This window comes from Vombatus ursinus, unplaced genomic scaffold, assembly GCF_900497805.2.
Source record: "Vombatus ursinus unplaced genomic scaffold, bare-nosed wombat genome assembly UNPS02014973.1, whole genome shotgun sequence".
NCBI lineage: Eukaryota > Metazoa > Chordata > Mammalia > Diprotodontia > Vombatidae > Vombatus > Vombatus ursinus.
In genome coordinates this window covers 8,532,992-8,556,930 of record NW_020954751.1, presented here as the reverse complement: position 1 = coordinate 8,556,930, position 23,939 = coordinate 8,532,992, and positions in this window count along the sequence as shown.

The window sequence follows — 23,939 nt, the reverse complement described above, 5'->3', positions numbered from 1 at the left end:
TCCCTCACTTAAATCTAATTCATTGCATGTCATGCCATCACCTTCCTGATGTCATGATGAAGGACAAACAACAATGATATACTAACAAATATCTATCCCTAGCACTTAGTATATAATTATTCTATTTGCATAATTTGTATAATATAATTTATTATATGTAATTGTGTAGAATATAATTCTGTAATGGAAATATTATACTATATACTATTATATAACATATCTTGTTATATAATAATATTAGCTTATAATATATACATACTCTGCACTGTGTGCCAACTGGCTGCCTCTAATGCTTGGGATGAAATAATAGAAAAATAATTATGATACAACTTGAGAGGCAGGACTGCATGGTTGATAGCTTACTGGACCTGGAGTCAGTAAGACAAGACCTGAATTTAACTTCTCTCAATAAATAGCACCTCTGTCACAGGGTTGTTTGGGGATCACTTGAGATGGCCTGAGTATAAAAAAAGCTTTGCAGACCTTGAAAGCACTATAAAAATGCTAGCTGTTACAAACACTGTTATCCTCATTTTCTAGCTGAGGAAACTGAGGCCCAGAGAACTGAGAGGACTTGCCCATCATTTCCTTTAGCTGCAAAAAAAAGGGGGTGGGGGTGGAATACATGATCTTTAATGTTCTAGCTCCAACCTTCTTAACTATTCTTAAAGGTTTCTATTGTTCCTCTAGAGGCTCATCTTGGCTTTTATCTTTAAAATCTCTTGATAGAATGCCAACTCTTTCAAGTCACCCTGTACTTTAACTCGGCATCAAAATCCTACTTTCTACTATTTTTCTGCCTAAGCTAAAGATTCTTTAGTTTCCAGAACCGTTCTGTGTCTGCCCTCTTTCATACAGTTTCTGAAAGAATTTCTCCATTGGATTTCAGCTCTAATCGGCTGTCTCTGCCCCTCAGCATCCTTCCATAAGGGCAAAGGAGAAAGACCCATAGGGTCCCTCTGCATCCTATCCTGATAAAGCCTGGAGGCAGTTACCATATATGCTGTCACAACCCTCTATGAGACTATTTTGACCCATGAAGACAGGGACTATGTCTGATTTAAAAGTTGTAGTTTGGGGAGGTGGAGCCAAGACAGCAGAGTAAAAGCAAAGACTTGCCTGAGCTCTCCCCCAAACCCCTTCAAATATCTTTAAATAATGACTGTAAACAAATTCTAGAGCGGCAGAACCCATAACAAGACAGAATGAAACAATTTTCCAGCCCAAAACAACTTAGAAGGTTGGCAGGAAACATCTGTTGCACCAGGGTGAGAGAGAGGAGCACAGACCAGGCCCCAGCAAACCAGGAGCAGGCTTTGGAAGCCAATGAATCAGCAGCAGTAGTAGCTGCTTCCTGGAACTTTCAGCCCACAGGCAATAAGGGGATCAGACAGTGGGTCAGAAGGAGATTTACAGGGGTCCCTTCGTTGGCACCAGGGGCAGGACTCTGTTGCATTGCCTGTACTTGGATCTGGGTCACAGTCCTGGATCTTGGTCTCTGTGCAAGGAAGAACACTAGCACAGCAGAGTTTGAGGCAGCAGGGGGCAGGGACCCTGGTCATAGTTCCAAGGTAGGAGAAAATGCTTGTAGATATTCACAAACCAGTGCAGTACAGGAGAATAGCAAACACACCTTTCCCTAGAATCAGGGGTGGGGAACCTGCAGCCTCAAGGCCACATGTGGCCTTCTAGGTCCTTAGGTGAAGCCTTCTGACTGAGTCCAAGTTTACAGAACAAGTCCTTTTGTTAAGGGGATCTGTTCTGTGAAGTTTGGATTCAGTCAAAGGGCTGCACTTGATTACCTAGAGGGCCACATTTGGCCTTGAGGCTGCAGTTTCCCCATCTCTGCCTAGATCGCACCACCGTGGAAGAGATAAAAACTTACAGGTCCCCAGTATTACTTCTGAAAGTAACTACACAAAAAACCTGAAGCTTGGGACAGTGCCCCCCTCACTTGAAAAGCAGAGTCCCACTTTAGCATACAGTTAAAAGTCAAGAAATAGACTGGAAAATGAACAAACGACAGAAAAATTCTGACCATAGAAAATCACTATGATGACAAGAAAGATCAAAATAAACATTCAGAAGAAGACAACAAAGTCAAAATTCCTGCATCCAAAGCCTCAAAGAAAAATAGGAATTGGTCTCAGGCCATGGAAGAGCTCAAAAAGGATTTTTTTAAATCAAGTAAGAGAGGTAGAGGAAAAATTGGGAAGAGAAATGAGAGTGAAGCAAGAAAATAATGAAAAAAAGAGTCAATAGCTTGGTAAAGGAGGCACAAAAAAAATACTGAAGAAAATAACACCCTAAAAAAGACTAGGCCAAATGGTAAAAGAGGCCCAAAAATTGAATAAAGATAAGAATGCCTTGAAAAGCAGAATTGATCAAATGGAAAAAGATATACAAAAATTCCCTGAAGAGAACTCCTTTAAAAGTGAATTGGCCAAATGGAAAAAGAAGTACAAAAGCTCACTGAAGAAAATAATTCCTTAAAACTTGAAATTGGGCAAGTGGAAGCTAATGACTTTACGAAATATCTAGAAACAATCAAACAAAATCAAAAGTATGAGAAAAATAGAAGAAAATGCGAAATACCTCATTTGAAAAACAACAGATTTGGAAAATAGATCCAGAAGAGATAATTTAAGAATTATTGGACTACCTGAAAGCAAAAAAAAAAAAAGCCTAGACATCATCTTTCAAGAAATTGTCAAGGAAAACTGCCCTGATATTCTAGAACCAAAGGGTAAAATAGAAAATGAAAAAATCCAATGATCATCTCCTGAAAGAGATCCCAAAATGAAAACTCTAAGGAATATTATAGCCAAATTCCAGACCTCCCAGATCAAGGAGAAAATACTGCAAGCAGCCAAAAAGAAACAATCCAAATATCATGGCATCACAGTCAGAATAACACAAGATTTAGCGGCTTCTATGTTAAAGGATTGGAGGGCTTGGAATATGACATTCCAGAGGGCAAAAGAGCTAGGATTACAAGCAAGAATCACTTTCAAGCATTCCTGATGAAAAGACCAGAGCTGAATAGAAAATTTGACTTTAAAATACAAGATGCAAAACAAGCATAACAAGGTAAACAGAAAAAAAAAATCATAAGGGATTAGAAGGAGTATACATAGACAGAAAGCAGAGGTGTGAGTTGAATGTGATGGTATGATTATCTAAAAAAATAAGGGATGAGAAAGAAAAATGCCCTGGTAGAAGGGGAAAGGGAGAGGTAAAATGGGATAAATTATCTGACATAAAAGAGGTCTGAAAGAGATTTTACAGTGGAGGGGGAAATGGGAGAAGGGGAGGGAGTACATGAACCTTATTCTCATCAGGATTGGCTCAAAGAGGGAATAATATACACACTCAGTTGGGTATAGAAATCTATCTTACCATATAGAAAAGTAGGAAAGAAAAGGGATAAGAGAAGGGGGAAGGGAGAACTGATAGAAAGGAAGGCAGTTTGGGGGAAGTAAAAGTCAGAAGCAAAAAATTTTTGAGAATGGACAGGGTAGCAGAGGGCATTCTTCTTAAGTATGGGGGTCCACTTTACCCAGACATCTCCTCTAGCAGGCATCTTCCTTAATCGAAGTTGGTTCACCTTGATGGGCATCTCCCTTTAGCAGGAAGCATCCCCCTTAAGCAGCCATCTCTCTTTGGGGGGTTACCTCCCTTAGGGAGCTGCCACCCCCTTCAAGCTGGGATCTCCTTAAGCTGCATCTCTCTTAAGGGTTAGAGGAACCTGCTTAATATGTTGTGTTACCCTCAATAAATGCCTATACTTGATTGGGGGTGGGGGGAGAGAGAGAGAGAGAGAGAGAGAATGGACAGAGTAAAGGAGGGAGAGTGTAAAATAAACAGAGGGAAAATAGATAGGATGGAGGGAAATGCATAGTTGGTAATCATTATTGTGAAAAACAATTATAGTGTTTCTCTGATAAAGACTTCAGTTCTCAAATATATAGGAAATTGAGGCAAATTTATAGAAATAATAGCCATTCCTCAATTGACAAAAGCTCAAAGGTTATGAACAGGCAGTTTTCAGATAAAGTAATCAAAGCTATCTATAGTCATATGAAAAAATGCTCTAAATCACTATTGATGAGAGAAATGCTAATTAAAACAACTCTGAGCTACTGCCTCACACCTGTCAGATTGACTCATATGACAGAAAAGGAAAATGGCAAATGTTGAAGGGAATGTGGGAAAATTAAAACACTAACGTACTCTTGGTGTTGTATACTGATTCAGCCATTCTGGAGAGCACTTTGGAACTATGCCCAAAGGGCTATAAAGCCATGCATACCTTTTGACCAAGCAATACCACCATGATGCTGTATCCCAAAAAGATTTAAAAAAAAAAAAGGAAAAGGACCTTTGTGTACAAAAATATTTATAGCAGCTCTTTCAGTGGTGGCAAAGAATTGGAAATTGAGGGGATGTTCATCAGCTGGGGAATTGCTGGACTAGTTGTATACGATTGTGATGGAATACTATTGTACTTTAAGAAATGATTAGCAAGATGCTCTCAGAAAAAAAAACATAAATAGACTTACATGAATTGATGCAAAGTGAAATGAGCAGAACCAGGAGAACATTGTATACATTGTATACAGTAGCAGCAATGTTGTAAGATGAACTTTGAATGACTTAGCTATTCTCATCAATACAATGATCTTAAGACAATTCTGTAGGACTTATGATAATAGGTGCTGTCCATCTCCAGAGAAAGAACTGGTAGGGCCTGAAGGCAGATCAAAGATACTTTTTCTTTACTTTCTTTATTTTTCTTGTTTTTTTTTTTTTTCCTGAGTTTTCTTTCATAGAATGACTTACACGGAAATGTGTTTTGTGTAACTACATATGTATAACTTATGTCAAACTGCTTGCCTTCTCAACGGCAGGGAGGTGGGGTGGGAGGGGGAAGGGGGAAGTGAGAGAATTTGGAACTCCAAATTTGAAAAAAAAAAAAGAAATGTTAAAATTGTTTTTACATGTAATTGGAGAAAATAAAATATAAAAAAGGACAGAAGCAATAATAAAGACAGAGGGGAAGAAAACCCTAGAAGTGGCAAAAAATTAAATGAAATAAAAGCTGTAGTTCCCCCACCACCCAGCACAGCAATTTCTGCACTCAAATGACATCTATTAATAGCCCATTATTGTCTCTTGCCTGCAAATGGGGAAAAAAATTTTTTTCCATTCACTTTCCAGGAGAATTATCAATACCCTCCCCCTCTCTTTCAGCCTAAGCCTGTAAAACAATAGGTCAGCAGCCTATTTCCCAGTTTGCCCCTTGAATTAGCATCAGATATAGATTTCAGGAGTAAGTAGAGGAGTTCCAAAGAGATGCAAATTAAAGTGCAAATTGTACAGTTTATTAATAGGTTCCAACAGAATACCATAACCATAGACACATCTTTACAAATGTCAGAGGGCCTCATTTCAAATCCCAGCCCTTCCACTTGCTAGATGGGTAACTGTGAAGCAGCTGATGGTGGTGGGGAGGCTTGAGATCTGACTCTGGGATCAGGAATACCTGAGTTAAAGTCTAGTCTCAGATTATACCAGCTAGGTGACCCTGAGAAAGTCACTTAACTTCTCTTTGCCTCAATTTATTCATCTATAAAATAGGAATAATGGCACCTACCTTAGCAGAGTTGTTGCGAGGATCAAATGAGACAATTATTGTAAAATGCTTGCCCAGCCCATAGTAAGAATTATATAAATGCTTATTCCTTCCCTTCAATGTAAGCTAGTCACTGAACCTCATTCGAAAGATGTTAGCTCATTTATTAAATGGACAGCTAGGTTGCACAGTGGATAGAGTGCTGGGCCTAAAGTAAGGAAGACTCATCTTCCTGAGTTCAAATCTGGCCTCAGACACTTAGCAACTATGTGATACTGGGCAAGTCACTTAACCCTGTCTGCCTCAGTTCCTCATCTCTAAAATGAGCTGGAGAAGGAAAAGGCAAATCAGTCTATTATCTTTGCCAAGAAAAACCCAAATGGATCCACAAAGAGTCAGACACAACTGAAACAACTGAACGACAAAATGAGGACGATGATATGTAGCCTACCTCACTGGGTCACAGAATTAAATAAATTGTAAAGTACTATAGGAACGTAAGCTATAAAGATCTCTGTCTCTCTGCCTGTCTGTGTGTCCCTGTGTCTCTGTGTTTGTCTGTCTGTCTCTCTCAGGGTGTAGCTCATCATAAGCAAGGAAAAGCTATTAGCCTTTATATATGCATATTGTTAAGATACATTGTTGATTTCCTCCTGGAGTAACCAGGTATAGTACGGAAGAATAGAAAGCATCCTGGACAAAGAATCAGAAGGGTCTGGACTTAAATTCTGCCTCCATCTTTTTTAGCTGTAAGATCACGGACAAATCATTTAACTTTACCGTGTGTTAGTTTCCTCATCAGCAGGCAGTGAGTTGGCATAGTGGGTAGAACACTAGACTTAGAGTCAGGAAGACCTGGGTTTGAATCCTGCCTCAGACATTTACTAGCTGTGTAACTTAGGGGAAGTCACCTAACCTTTGTACCTCAATTTCTTCTTCTATAAAATGATGGAATTGAACTTGATGGATTCTAATACCTCTTCCAAATTTAAGCCCATGGTCCCATAAGCCTATAAGTCACCTTACCTCCTTTAGCCTCAGTTAAATGTAGAAATTAATGCTAGTACTACCTATAGTACATGATCAAATGAGGTCATGTATGTAAAACGCTTTGAAACTAAAAACATATTCTTCAAATATAAGTGTAACTCAAATCCCAAAGCCCATTGTTATGGGACCCTCTCCTCATTGGTAAAAATCAATACACCAAGCCTGCGTTAGGGGCATGGCAGATTTGGAAAGAGCGGGAGAGAGGAGAGCTCTCTGGTCTTTTGACTTTCTTCAAGTTTCTTCAGTTTCTTTGGTCTCTGCAGTTGCTTCTAGCTCTTTCGACTTCCATCTTCAAGAAAGAGGATCAGCAATGCCAACGCCATTTCAGGTTGCTGAAGGGAGAAAAGGATTCTGGGAAGAAGCTGACATGAGAGGTGCTAGCAGTCTGCTTCATGGCCCGGTCCCCAGGCTACACTACAAACTTCAGGAAATTTCCCCTTGGGTGAGATCTGCACCCTCTCTCTCAGTTGCTCTGAATTATCTCACTCCCAATGAGAGAACTCTTTCACTCTGTATTATCTGGTATATATTCTCCTATGTATGTTTTCTCTAATTTCTGTTTTACTACAGACTTGGATGAATGGATTTCTTTGTTACTTCTTGTGTGTGTTCGTTGTAAAACTGGTATTTGGTGGAAAGGGACTCAAGCCTTGGATATAAAACTTGGAATCCTCCTTTCCCCATTAGGACAGCAATAAGAAGTTTAGGTTGAATCTGAAAACTATATCCCCTAGACTAAGAAATATTTAAGGGAGTGGATAGATATAATTCCAGCCCAGTACTCCTTTTTCTCTGAGAAGAAAAGAGTGGCAGAGTTTCTACTTCCAAGATCCTGAAGAAATTCTCCTCCTGGCAAGAAATAAAGTCTCTCTGGGAGAAGAGTAGGAGAAGAAGAAGCTAGAGATGTCTATTCTGCCTCCTTTCCATCCACGTAATACCCAGATGCCACAATAGGGAGCAGTCTTCCTTACATAAGCCATTATTATTTTGCATTAATTAATTATTTGGTATTAATTAACAATTAATTGCATTTGGTGTTAATCATTATGCATTAAATAATTGGACTTGCATTAATCAAACCTTTGTTAAAAACTGTTAGTCAATCTGCCAAGGACCTATGATTTTATTATTTTAGGAACTCTCTCTACCAAAGAAGTTTGCAGCCTTTCTATAGCTTAGTTGAGTCTTAGAGAGTTGCCTGAAGTTCAGAGAGTTGAAGAGATATTATCCATAGTCACACAGCTAATAAATGTGAGAGATAGGATTTGAACCAGGTCCTCCTCATTCCAAGTCCAGCACTCTACTTGTTACATGAAGATTCCTCTTCCAAAGCCATTATGACAGTAGAGTAAATGAGAATGCATTTGAATTTCCACAAGTAAGCTTGATTTTTTTATGCATCAAGCTTTTCTGGTGAGTGCCATCAATCCCTGAGGTCTCACTTCCATTCATAATAACCAGCTTTCACAATGATAATAACTGACATTGAGACCACATTTTACACACAATACTGCATCTCACTTGAAACTCACAGCCACACTGTGATGGAGACATTATTATTCTTTTACAGATGAGGAAGTTTGAGGAGCTCAGAAACATTAAGTGACTTGCCTAGAGTCGCACAACTCATGTCAAAGACCAGACTCAAAGCCAAGTCTCCCAGGCGCCAAGATGGACACCCACCCTATTGAATACCCCCACATCATCTCTTAATAGAGGTAAAAACAAAGCCAGACTTCATGGATTTGTTAATTGTTTTTCCTGGTTTTTTGGTCTTTAGCCATAGCAGCTGCCACACATCAAAGACCTAGGAAAGGAATTGGCAGTGGGACAAATGTAAGATGAAAGAAGGAATTGCTCTTATTTCTTTTAACCATTCAGTCTTAGAGAGATGAAATCAAACTGGAAGGCATTATTACATCTTCTAAGAAATGGGAGGAAGGAGGAGGGGGAGGACTTTTCCAAAAGAGGTTGAAAGAACACAGGCACCTGGTTACTGACTAAGTCCCCCTATCATGGACTCAAAGACCCTGTGAGTTCCTCCTCCCTGGGGGCACAGGAAGCATATATTTTGGGTCACAGCTGGCAGGTCCCTGGAGGATACAGGGGAAGGAGGAGAAGCCTGGCACTGTGCTCCAAAAGCCACTTGGACATCATGCAAAACTAGAAACTGCCTCAAAGATTCAGGGCATTCCACAGTGGCAAAGCCACCATCTGTACCCTGCCCTGAATTGTTCATGGCAGGCAATGAAGATGGTGGAGGAAAATGAGAGCAGGCTTAGGTAAGGCTTGGAGAGTTGAGCCTTAAAACTCCCATAGGCCAGAGAGGCCTTGAGTGTGCACATTGAATCTATTTATTTAGAAGAATGCTCTCATACCCTTTGATCCAGCAGTACCACTACTAGATCTATATCGCAAAGAAATCATTAAAGTGGAAAAGAACCTACATGTTCAAAAATATTTATAGCAGCTCTTTTTGTGGTGACCAAGATTTAGAAATTAAGGGGATGCCCATCAACTGAGGACTGGTTGAACAAGTTATGGTATAAGAATGTAATGGAATACTATTGTTCTATGAGAAATGATAAGCAGGTGGATTTCAGAAAAACCTTGGAAGGACTTATATGAACTGATACTGAGTGAAGTGAGCAGAACCAGGAGAACATTGTGTACAGTAACAGCAACATTGTGTAATGACCAATGTTTATAGACATGGCTCTTCACAGCAATACAATGATCTAAAACAGTTCCAAAAGACTCATGATAGAAAATGCTATCTACATCCAGAGAAAGAACTATGGAGTCTGAATGCAAATCAAAGCATAGTATTTTCATTTTTTGTTTTTGTTTTTGTTTTTTCTCGTGGTTTATCCCTTTTGTTCTGATTTTTCTTTCACAACCTGACTAATGTGGAAATATGTTTAATATGATTGTACATGTATAGCCCATATTAGATTGCTTGCTATCCATTGGGGTGGAGGGAAAGGAAAACACAAAAAGTAAAAAAGTAAAAAGTAAAATAAATAGAAGCATGCATTCCCTGAAGACAGAGGCTATATCTCCTTTTGGTTAAAAGAACGAGTGATATTTAACCTGGCGAAGAAAAGACTCAAGGGGCACATGATAATTGTGTTCAAGCATTTGAAAAGTTGTCATGTGGAAGAGGGATTAGGCTTGCTCTTTTTGACTTCAAAGGGTAGAACCAGAAATCATGGGTAGAAATTATTAAGGGCCAATTGAGGCTTGAGATCATTCCTAACAATCGGAATTATCCAACGATGAAATGGGCTGTTTTCAGAGGTTTCAGAGATTGGTGGGTACCCTGTCCTTGAAAGTCTGCAAGCAGATGTTGAATGATGACTTGACAGGTAAATACCACAGTGGGGATTCTTTTCATATATGAGTTGGACTGGATACCTGCTGAGGTCCCTTCAAATTCAGTGATTCATTTCTGAATCCTTTGCAACAACTACTATAGGTCCTTGCACATATGAGGTGTTTCACAAATATGGATTTGTCTCCTACAACATTTCTTATTGAACTCATATTTCTTACATTTATTTTTTTAATTTTCTTTTTTATTGACTGTCATCAGTAAAAATTTTGATGTACGAGGAAAAAAAAAGATTACATATGAAACTAACACAGTTTTGTTCCAGGCGACGGTTCCATTAATGGCCATGGTTGTTAGAAAGTTCATCTTTATGTTGATCTCCAGTAAGTGACTTACCCAAGGTCACACAGCTAGTATGTATTAGAGGTGACATTTGAACCCAGGCCTTCCTGATTCCAAGCCCATCTGTTTGGAGCATAAGGGCTATTTCATCCAACCCTCTAATTTCATTGTTGAGGAAACTGAATCTAGATGTACGTAGGGATTTGTTGTTTTCCTTCATAATCAAAGAGGACCACAAAGATATCACGTACAGTGCGTCTGATTGTGGCTGATCAAACCAATAAGAACTGCGAATGCTCTACCACAAGTAGGGCACAAATAGTCCATATGAACATTTGGAACGAAGATGTCTCTAAATTTTCCTGTTTCACATTTCCTTTAAGCTACTGCATTTAATTAACATATAACAAAAGCCCCATGATAAAAGGATCTTCCATCTGCTGCCTCTCACCTGGACGGTTTAGGAAAAAGTCGGCAGGTTTTTTAGCCTTGGGATCAGCATAACCACTACCCTTTGCCTGGGGCCCACCTGCAGGTACCTTTCTGCAAAGGTTACAAGGTGGCAGCAGGTGGGAGATTCCATCTACCTCAGGCATTTAGGATATCAAGAAAAGAACCATTCAGTTAGAAACTCTCGAAGAAGGAGGAAACAATAAACACATCAAAGTAGGTTTTGAAATTCCATCTGCATGGGGATCTCCTGGTGTAGGAACTCCCCCTACTCCTGAGTTCAACTAGACCTTATATGTTAGTAGTAAGGCCTAGAGCAGGGGTGAGGAACCTGCAGCTTCGAGGCCACACATGGCCCTCTAGGTCCTCAAATGTGACTTTTTGACTGGATCCAAACTTCACAGAACAAATCCTTTTAATTGGCCTCTAGGCCACATCCTCAAATCCACAGGTTCCCTAACCCTGGCCTAGAGTGTTGCCTGAAGCAAATGACTTGACCAAAGTCATACTGACAGAATCAGAGGTGGGATCTGACTCCAAGCCCAGGCATGCAAAAGCACACAAAGAATCAGTGCTTTAAAGGATTGTAGAGGTGATTCTTTTTTTATTATTATTATTAATTTATTTTGATTTGTCAACAATCACTTCCACAAGCATTTGAGTTTTAAATTTTTCTCCCCTTCCTTCCCCACCTTCCTCCCCAAGACTGTACGCAATGTGATATAGGATATACATATACATTCCTATTAAACATATTTTCAGACTGGTGATGTTGTAATTAAGAATTAGAACCAATAGGAGGAACCACCAGAAAGAGGAATCAAAACACAACAGAAGGAAAAAAAAATAGCAAATAGTGTCCTCCGATCTGCATTCAAATTCCACAGTTCTTTCTTTGGATGTGGATAGCATTTTCCATCATGAGGCCTTTGGAGTTCTCTTAGATCCTTGCATGGCTGAGAAGGGTTAAGTGTATCATATTAGTCATTGCACAACATTGCTATTACTGTGTACAATGTTTTCCTGGTTCTGCTCACTTCACTCAGCATCAGTCCATACAAGTCTTTCCAGGTTTTTCTGAAGTCTGCCTGCTCATCATTTCTTACAGCACAATAGTATTCCATTACATTCATATACCATGACTTGTTCAGCCATTCCCCAATTGATGAGCGTCCTTGTTGAGGTGATTCTTGAATGAAAAATTGGGTCCCACAAAGGTTAAGTAACTTGCCCGAGTTTACCAAGGGAGTTCAACCAAGGTCCCTAGACTCCAAATCCAGCACCTTTCCCACTGCACTCCACGGCCTGTGGCATAAACTACCCCTTATGGTCAAGGAAGACTGGATTCAAGTGATAAGAAGGGCTCACTCCCAATATTATCTTGCATGTATAAGAAGAATTGGGGGGGGGAGAAGAAGAATCTATCAAAAATATTTTATTTGCTCTGAGTCTACCTGATACAGTTGAGTAGATCAGAAAAGATTCATGCTTAAAAGAAATAACAAGTAGATTTTAGTTCAAATAAATTATTTTTTCTTTTTAACTATATAAAAATTGGAAATCAAATCCATTTGTATTTGGGACTTAACTAGGTGGCTTGGTGGGACAGTTGATAGAGAGCTAGACTTAGACTAAGGAAGACTGGAATTCCAATCTTGTCTGAGATACTAGTTGTGTGACCTTGGGCAAGTTCCTTAACTTCAGTCTGACTCAGTTTCATTATCTATAAAATGGGAATAACAATAGCACCTAGCAGGGCAGCTAGGTGGCACAGTGGATAGAACAACCGGCCCTGGAGTCAGGAGGACCTGAGTTCAAATATGGTCTCAGACACATAACACTTACTAGCTGTGTGATTCTGGGCAAGTCACTTAACCCCACTGCCTCACCAAAAAATACAAAAAAACAAAAACAAAAACCAATAGCACCTAGCTCCCAGGGTTGCTGTGAGGATCAAATGAAAAAATGTTCATAAAATGCTAGTGCTGCCTATATCGATACAAAGATATGCTAAAGCAATTAATATGTGACAAAAACCCATAACAAGAGGACCCTGTAGGCCCTGGAATCTAAGGGAAGTCGAGTAGAACGTTTAACAAGGAGTCAGAATACCTCATTTGATGACTTCTGTAATATTAATAAGGCAGCTATTATTTGTGCAGCCCTCCTCACAAGGTTTTTGTGAGGGAAGAGCCCTAGACATGGTGTCAAGGGATTTGAGATCCAGTCTCAGTTCTGACAGGGGCAGCAAGATGGCACAGTGAATAGAGTGCTGGGCCTAGAGTCAGGAAGACTCACCTTCCTGAGTTTAAATCTGGCCTCAGATAGACTTGTTGTGTGAAGTGACTTACCTAGTCGCTTCACCTTGTTTGCCTCAGTTTCCTCACCCATAAAATAAGCTGGGGAAGGAAATGGCAAACCACTCCAGTATCTTTGCCAAGAAAACCCCAAATGGGTCCACAAAGAGTTGGACTTCACTGAACAACAACAACAAACTCAGTTCTGACACTGACAGGATAATATACTGAGTGGAAAGAACAATATCTCTGAATCTGGGTTCAAATCCCGCCTCAGACATTTACTAGCTGTGCGACCTTGGGCAAGTCACTTAAATCTCTCTGGGCCTCTGTTTCTTCATCTGTAGGAAAGAAGAGGATGAATTAGGGGGCCTCTGAGATTCCTTTTAGCCCTAGATTTATAATGATGTTCCTCCATCCTTCCTGGTACACCCCATTATTATTTTACAGATGAGGAAACTTGTGACTCACAGAAATTAAGTGATTTTTCCCAAAGTAATACATTTGGTGTCAAGGGTAGGATTTGCAGCCAGGTCTTCTGAGCTGTATTCTCCTGTGGTCTTGTGTGTGATTAGGGGGTGCTTGGGTCCTATCCAACTCTGGACCCCTGATCTCTATAATTAGGGCCTGAGCCACAATTTCCTCATCTGAAAAGAGACAAATATATTACATGACCTATTTCACAGATAGTTGTGAGGAAACTACTTTATAAACATTAAAATGCTATCAAAATATAAAATATTGTTTGCAATTTTTAAATGTTGTTTTGGTTTGGTTTGGGTTTTTGAGAATGAATTTCCTTATCCTGCCCAGACTGGAAATGCAACTCATGGACTGAGTGCACTGCTGATCAGCCTTCCCTGAGACAGCACAGTGGATAGAGCACTAGACCTGGAGTCAGGAAGAACCAAATTCGAATCCAGTCTTAGACACTTCTTAGCTGTGTGACCCTGGACCAGTCATTTAACTGTTATATGCCTCATTTTCCTTATCTATAAAATGCGGGTAATAATAATACCACCCTCACAGAGTTGTTGTGAGGATCAAATGAGATAATATTTATGAAGTGCTTAGCACAGTTCCTGGCACATAGTAGGCATTTAATAAATGCTTCTTACCTTTCTTTGACCTGATCCGATCTGAGCCATTTCCTCCTTGCTCAGACGGCCTAGTGGCCCGGCACTCCCAGGAAGTTCACTGTGTTAGTACCAGACTAGAATACCTGATTGGCATTAGCCCTATTGCAGCTCATAACTCCCAAATCCAAGCAATTACCAGCCTCAGCCTCCCTAGTAGCAGGCACTACAGACGTATGCCACCATGACCAGCTCTGGGACTTATAACCACATCTAACAGACAGTGAAGACAGGACCGGACCTCCCATTCCAGTGTTCTTTCCATTCTTTCAATCTATCTCTGATCTATTAATTAAAAACCCTACTTACAGCTTATGAAGGAAAAAAAATCAAAGGAAGAAAATGAATGATCAAACTAAGGCACAGGAGCCTTGCTAGATTGTCAGATTTGGAAGAGGTCCATACTCTTTAGAAAGCCACCTCACTGGTAGTAATACTGCCTTACTAAGGTGTTCTTGGTCACTTGGCATCACTCCTGAGCAAAACGGGGGGTATGTGGGGGGGGTGAGATTCACGTGTGGCGCAGGTGGGGTAATACAGGCAGTGACCACTGGGGGGTAGCCAAGAGCCAGGAACAGGTAATGATCTGTACCTGACTCCTACTGTGTACTAGGGACATCAGTCTAGTGAAGGGACCAATTCCATAGATGGCAATAGCAAGGAAGGATTCTGAGCCCACACTAGGTCAACACCCCAAGAAGCATGCACTCACAATCACAAGCCCAGGACCCCAAGACCAAGGTCAATAGCTGATATACTCACTGGGAGCCAGAAGAAGCTGGGTACAAGTATCAGAGCCAAGCCAGAAAGCCCGCAGATCATTTAGGGTTTGAGGGAAAGAATGACTTTGGGTGGTCTTGGCAATTTACTTGTCTCCACACTGTTTTTAAAGCAGGAGTTTAATTCTGCTGGCCCCGCGAGTCAGGAAATTAAAAGATCCTTTCTCCTTTGGCTGTCTGGAGTCTGATTTTTGTTGTTGTTTAGTCATTTAGAGTTATTTCCAACTCTTTGTGACCCCTTTTGGGGTTTTCTTGGTGAAGATTCTAAAGTGGTTTGCATTTACTTTTCTAGCTCATTTCATAGATAAGGCAACTGAGGCAAACAGGGTTAAGAGATTTGTCCAGAGTCACACAGCTAGTAAATGTCTGAGGCTGGATTTGAACTCAGGTCTTCCTGACCCCAGGTCCAGCACTCTATTCACTGTGCCACTAAGATAGGCAGGAACTAAATCCTCAATGGGGTCTAAAGCAGACTAACCCACTAAATTCTGGTTTATGTGAATAACATCATTGCTCAATTCCAGGGAAAGAGTCCTTTACAAAATAAAGGAGAGAGAGAAGCAAGGAACAAATAAAAGGGGAGAGAGAGAGAAATTAATCATTCAATAATTTATTAAGTGTTACTATGTGCCAGGCACTGCGCTAAGCATTGGGGATACAGAAAGGAAGCAAAAACAGTCTCTGGCTTCAAAGAGCTTACAGTCTAATCTAGCGGGGGAAATAACATTCAAACAAATGTATGCAAAGCTGTGATAGATAGGAAATGATTAGAGAGACAGAGGAAAGGAATAGGGGGATGAAACCAGAGGATAAGAGAGGGAGAGAGGAGGCTAAATGAGGGAAAGGGAGATGATTGGGAAAGGGAAATGGGGAAGGGAGGGGGAAGGAAGAGAAAGAGGAAGAAAAAGAGGTAGAGGGAAAGAGAAATCTTAAACTCATCATTATTACTGGAAGAAATGAGTCACTGATCAAATTTTATTAACTCTTATCACATTGCATGGTATATATATATACAAACCAAATAACATGGATGAAGTATGCATAAACAAACTGGATTCACATGAAAATCATTATTTAGAGACCCAACATGGTGTGTGTGTGTGTGTGGGTGGGTGGGTGGGTGGGTGGGCACCCATGCTGTCCTTGCTCCTCATTCAGCTCCCCCTAAGACTCAGTGCTTGATGGCTTATTACTGGAGAGGCAGCTGCACTGTCACAACAAGTGAGTTAAGAGAGTCATAAACCAACAATAGAAAACTCTGGGTCCAGAACTGCACTGAAGAGAGCTTCATTCAGGGCATCAGCTGTGCATCTATGGAAGCTTTTGCTTACCTTGACCACATATTCTTCACCTCGGTGGTATTCCCACTTACCTGATCTCATCTACTGGGTGCATGCTAGCCACTCCAGACTTGGGGCCTTGCCTCGTCATTCATTCATTCATTCATTCATTCATTCATTCATTCATTCATTCATTCAACGAACAGGACTAGCACCTTTATTATAAGACCTTCCAGAGCCCTTTGGGGTCCACCCGCCACCCAGCTCTCACCTGTGGCTCCAAGACGCTGTAGCATGTGCAGGAGCCACACCATGGTAAACCATCTTGGCAGGTGGGATAAACCAGGTTGAAGGTAACTGATGGATTTCAAACCTGTCAGTGAGTTAGGGGAGCATCTACCTCAACTATGTAAAATTTCTCCCTGCAGAATGGGTGGATGAGAACAATTTGTTCCAATGGCCATGAAAGTGGCTGAAGAAGGTGCTGTGGAGCACTTAGAGCTTCGTCAAACATTGAAGACACCAAGGTCATCCACTTCATCCTGGAACATTGCCAGTCATCCTGCCTTTTGTCTTGCCATTAGAGTTTGATGACTCTAGAAGAGAGAGTGAGGTTGGTGACTCTATGTAACTGAATCAATTTAAACCATTTTACATATGAGTTAAAGCATTACCCTGTGATGTCATTGGTCCTCTTAGAAAACAAAGGACAAACTACAACTATGTACCAGGCTTTAAGCTAGATGCTAGACATACAAAGATAAAAATAGAACAGCCCCTTCCTTCAATGAGCTTCATGAGCAGAGGACTGAGAGTGTTGTACTAATGCTGGCTCTTCATCCATCCCACACCCAACCTACCATGGGTTCCCTGAAGATTCTGTCCTGGGTCTTCATCACTTTTCACAATATACTCTCTCTCTTGAAGATCCCTTCAGTTCCCTTGGGTTCAATTATCATCTCTATTCAGAGAATTCTCCACTCTATTTATATAATCCTAGTTTCTCTGCTGAGTTGTAGTCATCAATCTCCAGCTGTCTCATAGACATTTTGAACTGAATTTCCCATATGCGTCTCAAACTCAATATGTCCAGAACAGAGCTTGTTACCTTCTCCCCAAAACCTTTCCTTCTTCCCAACTCCCCTATCACTGTGAAGGTTATTACCATCTTCCACAATGTTGGCGCCATTGGCTCTTCACTCTCACTTCATATATCTAATCTATTTCAAAATCTTATCATTTCTACCTTCACAACATTACTCACATAGTCCTCTAAGGAGCTAAGTGGCACAGTGAATAGAGCACTGCCCATACAATCAAGAACACCTGAGTTTAAATCCAGCCTCAAACATTTACTAGTTGTACAACCATGGGCAAGACTCAACCTCCCTCTGCCTGTTTCCTCAACTGTAAAATGAGGATAACAATTGCACCTACCTCCCAGGGTTGTTGTGAGGATGAAATAAGATAACATTCATAAAAAACTTAGCACAATGGCACATTGTTGTTGCTGTTCAGTCATATCCAGCCCTTGTTGAACTTGTTAAGAGTTTTCTTGTCAAAAGATCCTAGAGTAGCTTGCCATTTCCTTCTCCTATAGATTAAGGCAAATAGATGTTAATGACTTACCCAAGGTCACACATGTAGTAAGTGTTTGAGTCCAGATTTGAACTCAGCTCCAACTCCCAGTCTTAGATCACTGACTTGTCATGGCAGAGGGGCTTCTGTAGCTCAATGAAACCATGAGCTATGCCATGCAGGGTTACCCAAGACAGACAGGTCATAGTGGAGAGTTCTGACAAACAGTGATCCGTTGGAGAAGGAAATGGCAGACCACTCCAGTATCTTTGCCAAAAAAACCTGTGAACAGTATTAAGATGCTAAAACATGACATGGAAGATGAGACCCTCAAGTTAAGGGCCTGGTATGCCGTAGTCAATGGGGTCACAAAGAATTGGACATGACTGAACAAAGCTTCCTGATTCCAGGCCCACCACTCTATCCACTGAACCACTCGGTTGCCTTCATAATGGCACATAGTAGGAGCTTAACAAGTGCCTGTTGCCTCCTCTCCCTCTTCTCTCCACTTACATATAGCCACAATGCCAGTTTAGGCCCATATCACCTCTCACCTGAATTACTGCAATATTTTTGCTCGAACTCATCTCCCTACCCACTTCTCTCCCCATTCCAATCCATCCTTGACTTGGCTGATAAGGTAATTTTTCTAAAGTATAGGCCTGACCTCGTCACTCTCCCATTCAGCGAGCTGCAGTGGCTCCCAATTATCTCCAGAATCAAATATAAAATCCTGTTTAGCACTAGAAGCTCTTTATAATCTACTGCCTTCCCACCTTTCTAGTCTTTTTACACCTTATTTCCTTACATGAGCTCCACAATCCAGCTACAGTTTTCCTATCGGAAGTTCCTCAAATATGACACTCAATCTCCTATCTCCTTCCCTTTGCACTGGCTGTGCCCCATGCCTAAAATTCTCTACCCCCTCACTTCTGCCTCATAGCTTCCTTGGTTACCTTCAAGATTCACCCGAAATTCTATCTTTTGCAAGAGGTTTTCACCAGTGGTAATGCCTTTCCCTCTCAACAATCTTCATCTATTCGGTAAATTTTGCTATGCACCTATCATTTATATGTTTTCTCCTCCATTAGAATACATACTTTTAGAAGGCTGGACTCTTTTTTCCTTTTTTTGTATCTCCAGTGCTTTGCACAGTACTTGGGATATAGTAAGTGCTTAATAAATGCTTGTTAACTGTACTTTAGAAATACCAACTTGACAGATTGTGACTTGGCTAGGAGAGAGGTTGCAGGCATAGAGACTAATTAAGAAGCTATTTCATTAGTCCAGGCAAGAAGTCCAAACTGGAGTGGCACTTGAGTGAGTAGAGAGGTGAGGAATAAGACAAACTTTTTGCACGTAGAATTGATAAGACCTGAGAGCTGATTGGATGGGGAGGTTGAGGGAGTATGAAGGGTCAAGGAAGAATGAAGGGTCAAGGATATCTCTAAGATTGTGAACCTGAGTGACTAGATTGATGGTCCCTTGACAGAAAAAGGAAAGGTGGGAAGTTCAACATAAAATCATTGGATAATTAATTTAGAACTAGAAGGGGCCTCAGAAGTTATTTAATACACCCCCTGTTTTACAGATGAGGAAACTCAGGCACATAGTAACTTTTTTTGTTGTTGTTCAGTCATTTCAGTTGTGTCTGACTCTTCATGACACTACTTGGGGTTTTCTTGGCGAAGATTTTGGAATGGTTTGCCATTTCCTTCTCAAGCTCATTTTACCGATGAGGAAACTAAGACAAACAGAGTTAAGTGATTTGCCCAGGGTCACACAGCTAGGAAGTGTCTGATGACAGATTGGAAAGCAGGAAGATGAGTCTTCCTGGCTCCAGGCCCAGAACTCAATGCACTATGGTGCAACCTAGCTGCCATGGTGACTTACCTGATATCTAATGGCTAAGAAGTAGTGGAGCTAGAATCTTGGAACCATGTTAAAATTTGCTGGCTGAGGCATTGGACAGCCTCTGTTATCAAGCTCTTTCTCAGTCTTGGCTTAACAGTTATTCTCCTGTTTGCTTAGGTAGGCCCCTTAAGCTCTTCAGAATCTTTGGGATCCTCAATGGTGACTTGGACCTTTGATCACCGTTCTATTTGTGTCATGTCAATTCCTGAGCAGGTGCCTATACTTTTGATCTACCATTTTGCTCTCAGATATCTGTGTTCTCCTGCAGGCAGAGAGCTAGGAGAAGGAGCCCTGAATTTGGAGTCAGAAAGTTTAGGTTCAAAACCAACATTGGGTGCAAGTCACAATCTTTCTGGGCCCTAGTTTCCGCATCTGCAAAGTGGTAGAAGGAGAAGAAGACTAGATAAACTCTATGGTGGAGGAGGGGTTGTCTTAATTCTTTTTTTTGTGTCATGGGCCCCTTTGGCAGTCTGGTAAAACCTAAGGACCCCTTTTCAGAATAATGTTGCTAAATAATCAAAGGAAAATTAAATTTCAGTTAAAGATTAGTCAAAATAAAAATACAATTTTTCCCCATCCAAGTTCACAGGCCCCCCTGAAATCTATCCATAGACTGAATCCCAGGTTATAAAAATCCATACTTTTAAGTCCCTTCCAGACCTAATTTGTATGACCCTAGCCACCTATCTACCTGCTTTGCCTAAGACCACCTCATTCCACTAACCCTCACCATCTGAATCTAGCCTGACTCTGACTCGCCTACCTAGTCCTTTCCAAAAGCTTGTCTAGTGGAAGGACACCCAGATACAAGACGGGCAGCACAGAAATTACATTGCTCCTTGAAAGGAATTCAGAATACCTAAATCTATATGAATTTATCTCAATAAGAATATATCGTATCTAAATCTATATGAATTTATCTTGACATGAATGTATCATACCTAAATCTATATGAATTATAATTAAACAGGCTGCCTCAGAAAGTAGTAGATGAGGGCAAGAACCATGTTTTTCCCTTTCTTTGTATTCCCAGAGTTTAGCACAGTGCTTGGCACATAGCTAGTGCTTATTATTTACTTGTTGATAATTTTTAATAGTTTAATAGTTGATTGCCTATCACTAGAGGTCTTCAGGCCAAGGTTTGAATGATCAGTTGTCATAAATGACAGGATCATGATTTAAAGATGAAAAAAAAATAATCTTAGGGATTGTCTATTCCAACTTTGCCATTTTACTGATAAGAAGAACTGGACCCAAAGAAGTTATCTCATTTGATCCTCACAACAACCCTGGGAGTTATTGTGGGGAGGTAGGGAGTTCCTGGGAGATAGGTGCCATTATTATTCTCATTTTACAGTTGAGGAAAATGAGGCAGGTATCAGTTAGTGTGCAAGTGACTTGCCCAAAGTCACACAGATCAGTCTTTGGACTCCATCCAGAGCCCCTTCTATTACACTTCAGTACTTCTGCTGTGCAGATGATCCTTGTTCCTATACCTATTGATGTCAATGGCTTCAGATTCTCACAGCTTATCTGGAGCCAGGCTTCTGGGTCTACCTTAATCAATGACTTACAGACCTAGCTCTTAGTCCTGCTTGCTCCTCTCAGCTTTTCCATAGTTATTTTGGCCCCTACTTTTCACTGCTTGTTGCCTACACTCCTGGCACTGATCCCGGGAGAGTTTTCAGGGAACTAGGAATGAATGAGGAACTTTAAGGACCTCTAGGGACGAAGAATATTTGAATACGCAGCTCTCATTTGGAGACAAAAATGAACAACCAAAGCCAGAACACATTAGAACAGACTCCATATACCACCACCCCCACTTTCAGGTGACTTAACGGGAACAAATTTTGAATGCGTTATTTCCCATCACTGAATAGGAAACTGGTACCCTCAGTCAAATCTAATTTGCTGGGGCCGGATGACAGATTGGGTTTGCTATTTTATAAAACGGATTTAGCTACATGACTCTAATTGGGATTCTCTCATCTCAGATTTCGTCTGTGAAGCACTGGGAGAAACAGACGGCAAGAAGGATTGTCTTAATCCTTCAGGACCAGAAAGACCATCACACTGGAGTCCTGCCATAAGGGCTTCTTAGTATAGAGATGAGGTGTGGGAAATCAAATTGAATGCATTGGCAAATCCGGTCCAATTCACTGACATTCAACCAGAACTAGCGTCATAAAGAATAAATTCAGAGACAAAATAAGGCCTGCCAGGGCTTCATCATCTCTGACTGGACCATTATAATAGCCTCCTAATTAATCTCCCTTCTCCTGGTCTCTCCTACCTCTAATCCATTCTCCTCGCAGCTGCCCAAAAAAATCTGCCTAATGAACGCCTCTGATGATGTCACTGACCTGCCCAGAAAACTTCTGTGGTTCCCTATTGCCTCTAGGATAAAACTCAACTAGGCAATTAAGGCCTTCCATTGCTTGGTTCCAACTTACCTTTCCATTCCACTCAATAATTCAACAGTCATCTTTAAGTGTCTACTTTTAATACTTGACATTTAAGCAGAAATACAAGGCATCGTGAAAGGTGCTGAGGATACACAATCCACAAGCTCTTTGCACTTTGAGACAAGGTACAATTCACTCGTATCTTGGTATCTGCAGAATTTAGCACATAGTGCTTGGCGTATGCTAAATGCAAAATGAAGGCTTGTTGGGATGAGATGGTGAGTTAAGGAGCTTCTCAAAGTGCCTCTAATCCACCTTTCTAGTTGCGCTTCACATTCTTCCCCTTCATGTACTCCATCTAGAAAAACTGGGCTACTCACAATGGTATGCTAGTCAATGTTTAATGACCAGCTCTCTCAAAAGACATGATACACTTTTAAGCTTAATATGCATTATTGACATTTTCTCCATCGCTTTCTTAAGTCTGGACAATCAATAAAACAATAAATCAAGCCATAAGAAGTTGAAGAGAGGGGATCCCTGTGCAACCAGGGAACAATATGAAGTGACTAGGAACAGGGAGAAGAGGTAGAAAGGCATTGAAGCAGCTACAGTATGATGAAAAGGACACTGGTTTTAGACTCAGAAGGGCTGAGTTCAAGTCCTGACACCGTCATTTTTTCACCTACATGACAAGTCATGTAACCCCTTTGCTGCCATGTTTCCTCATCAGCAAAACAGGGATACTACCTTTGGCAGCAAGTTATGGTAAAGTGGGAGAACAAGATCTAAAATCAGAAGGCCTGGGTTCAAATTATTTTATTAGCTTTGTGATGGCTTAGTGAAGCAAGTAAAGACAGCTCTCCCTTTATGTAAATTTATATAATGCGAATTCAACTCCTGTGTGCTCCTGTTCTGGCTCTGCTGGCTGCCATGGAGTCACTAAGGGGGTAGGGCCATATGGAGCCCTGTGAGAGGAGAAGAGGAAGAGGGTCTGCAGAAAGGCCACTCGTGTTAAGCAAGAACTGGTTGTCTATAATTGCTCTGTGCTTCAGTTTCTGATATGTAAAATGAGCATTATAATACCTGCATGACTTACTTCACAGGGCTAGTTGCTTAAGAATTAGAAAAGATAATGTCAGTGAAAGAATTTGTAAAATGTGAAGCCTCGATCTAATGTTTGCTGTTATTCTAGAGCCTAGCAATAGGGTTCTGCTCACAGTAGACCTTTGAAAACCTACACTGATTGAAAGCAGACTTTGAGTACCCTGACTGTGCAGAGCAGTGTATTAAACTTCCTTGTCCCATAATTCTATAGGGGAGCATCTTGTGTTACAGGCAGCTAGATGGTGCAGTAGATAGAGGGCTAGGCCTGGAGTCGGGAAGATTCATCTTCCTGAGTTCAAATGAGACCTCAGATACTTACTAGCTGTGTGACCCTGGGCAAGTCACTTCACCTTGTTTGTCTCAGCTTTTTATCTGTAAAATGAGCTAGAGAAGGAAATGGTGAACTGCTTCATTATCTTTGCCGAGAAAACCCCAAATAGAGTCACAAAGGGTCAGAAGTGACTGAAAACCAAATGAACAGCAATAGCATCTTGTGTGGATGTACTTTTCTGTGTTAGAATAACATGGAAGATTGAGCAGCAGGATGCTAAAATAGGAGATCGCAGGTGGGACCTATGCAGGAGCTCGCCTGAAATCTAAAGTCCAGGACTATAGTTGAGCGTCATCCT